This window comes from Nanorana parkeri, unplaced genomic scaffold (assembly GCF_000935625.1).
Source record: "Nanorana parkeri isolate BGI_ZX_2015 unplaced genomic scaffold, ASM93562v1 scaffold546, whole genome shotgun sequence".
Taxonomy (NCBI): Eukaryota; Metazoa; Chordata; class Amphibia; order Anura; family Dicroglossidae; genus Nanorana; species Nanorana parkeri.
Genome location: NW_017306814.1, coordinates 554,133 through 557,352, shown reverse-complemented (window position 1 = coordinate 557,352; position 3,220 = coordinate 554,133).

Below are 3,220 nucleotides of genomic sequence, written 5' to 3'. Positions count from 1 at the left end.
TATTATCAAAGCTATAAAGTATATACTGTATATATAGAAGAAATGACAGATACAATATAGTGGTGAGTGTCAGTACAATAAAATGATATTTCTGATTGAACTGAAAATAGTTCATTTATATATCTATGAGTCCATTTGATTTTTGCCCAGCTAACCAGAAATCAACCTGCGGACTGTCATTGGCACAAAGACCAGAGATGGAAGAACACCGACCTGTAGAGCAGAGCGCATGGAAGCTGTATAATTAAGGTAATATTAGTAGCTAGCACTGTCACCTTAAAGAACCGGGTCCTGGGTTCACTTACCTCCATGGAGTTTGTTTATTTTGCTAGTTCTAGCATGGCATTCCTTTGGGTTTTCTTTGTCTTTGTCCCATGACCAAAAAAAAATTGCAGTGTGCAGCTCCCCATGCTGATATGAAGTCATCTTACATTCAATAGTTAATATTTTTTTTGCTTTTACTTACAATGATTGTTTTTTCATTTCCTTGTTGAGGGAGGCACTGGTGATGTAGACCTGGCATCACAGATGCACCCTGGGAAGGTTACATCACCAGTGCTTCCTGGGAAATATCCTCTGTAAACGGCAAAATCTCACAGGATCTCAGGGGAAAGGCATTTTTCTGGTGTGGTAGTTGTCTGTCAAGGATTGGCACCACGAAATGATAACTACGGGTAAGTGTGATCGAATTTTCTGTTTTTCTGGTGAGTTCTAGGAAGTAAAGGGAAATGGATTAATCTGCTTTTAGTAAAAATGGCCACCGTGATAAGAATGGGAAGGAAAAAAATAAATAAGGTATGCATGGAATATTGTAAAGCGCAAACTGTTGGCACAATTGAAATCCTGAATAATAATAATAATAATACAAATAATAATAAAAAGCCTGACATTATCTATAAATATCTGTTTGTAGATTGTCAACACTACACATAAAGGTGTCTTTGTTACATAGTATTTGAGGTTGAAAAAAGACACAGGTCCATCAAGTTGTTGTCATTTTTTAAAAAGGGTGAAGTTCCTCTTTAAAGTGTATCTAAATCCAAAAAACAACAATGTAATATATTGTAGCTTACCTGTCCTTACAAGAGGTGGCTGCATTCCTTTTCTTCTTTCATGCTTTTTTGTTTGATTTTCACCAGGTTATCCTGTGAATAACACACGTCCTGTCCTAGAGCAGCTACACTCACTCCTCCACTATATCTATTGAGGGAACCATGATTGCCGCTAGGCTACACGCCTGATTTGGACTACTAACCCCTCCTTTACTATATCTATGGAGGGAGCCATGATTGTCACTAGGCGACGCGCCTGATTTGGACTACTAACCCCTCCTTTACTATATCTATGGAGGGAGCTATGATTGCCACTAGGCGACGCGCCTGATTTGGACTACTAACCCCTCCTTTACTATATCTATGGAGGGAGCTATGATTGCCACTAGGCTACGCGCCTGATTTGGAATACTAACCCCTCCTTTACTATATCTATGGAGGGAGCCATGATTGTCACTAGGCTACGCGCCTGATTTGGACTACTAACCCCTCCTTTACTGTATCAATGGAGGGAGCCATGATTGAAACTAGGCTACACGCCTGATTTGGACTATCAACCCTTCCTTTACTGTATCTATGGAGGGAGCTATGATTGCCACTAGGCTACACTCCTGATTTGGACTACTAACCCCTCCTTTACTATATCTATGGAGGGAGCTATGATTGCCACTAGGCTACACGCCTGATTTGGACTACTAACCCCTCCGTCACTGTATCTATGGAGGGAACCATGATTGCCATTTGGTTTCTCTCCTGATTTGGACTACTAACCCCTCCTCCCCTGTATTTATGGAGGGAGCCATGATTGTCACTAGGCTACCCTCCTGATTTGGACTACTAATCCCTCGTCATCTCTATTCCATAGGGAGGTGTTCTTTGATAGTTCACAGAAGATAACTGGCTGGGAAACACTGATAAGAGTGTTTGAAATCAGTTCAGCGTACAGGAAGTGACAAGGACACTGGAAGTCTGGCAAGATAACAAGTTATTTGTCTGTACTTGTAAAAAATGTTCTCAGCCTGAAAAAAAAACAACGAATGCAGCCACCATATGTCAGGACTGGTAAGCTGGCATTTGTTACATTTTAGTTTTTGGGTTTAGAACATGCTGATAGGAGGAGAGTGCCGAGTGAGCAGAGGGAAGACCTTATCGGTCTTCTGCTGCTCTTGCACTATCCAGTCAGCAGGCTACGTGTGGAGAGTTGACAGAACTGTGTAAATCACAGGACTGGATGAATCCTTTGGCAGGTAAAACAGCTTTCCTATGTATATTTCATCTGTGTATTTACTATTTAGCTGTTTGCCAGAAATTTAGCTTTAAATCACTTTTAGCAGCTGCGTCCTACCGCACGCAGAAATAAACAGCGCCTATATACCAATCGCAACGCATCTCTGTTTACTTTTTTTTTTTTACACAAAGTGACATTTCATTCATTTTATGTAAAGCGGGGCGTTGTGTTGTGTGTGTAGCTTTTTGTAACACACTGCTGTGAATAAAAAGTGTGCACGTCCTACTTTGTTTCAGCGCACACCACTGCGGCGTATCGGTGTGAACGGAAAACATAGGACACAAGGGCATTTGTCTTGTCCATGCGTCAGGACTGCGTTGGGCAAGGCTGCCAGGCTTACGGGCGATAACAAATCCTTGGGAAGAGCTCATTATTATGCTGAAAGCCGTGCTCAGGTCAGTTGCATGGCTCGCTTGTAACAGGCAGCGTATGGTTGCTACTGTGAAAAGGACATTCAATGATAAGCTCCTTGGGCGAGCAGGGACTGGTGGGAATGATGTGTGTGCTCTGTGAAGTATTTCTGAATTTGTGGGCTCCATGTCAACAAATTTTCCACATTTGTTGACTACACATCCCTGACTCCACAGAGTGCGAGAAAATAGGCTTCTGCGCCTTTAAGAGGAGGAGGGGGAGAGCAGAGAGCTGAATGAACAGCACTAGTGAATTCTTGCATAAATTATGCCTGGTGGCCGTGTGACGTCACGGGGCTGTGTGGCAAGGGGAGGGCAGCTCGGTGGGCGGGGCGTACTATGCGTGTGTGTGAGAGAGAGTGAGTGAGTTCGCGGCCCGCGGGAGCGCGCACGGTCCTCGGGGAGGACTCGTGAACGCGACTGGAGCTGGTGCCCGGAGAGAGTGAGTGAGTGAATCCCGAGCTGTGAGT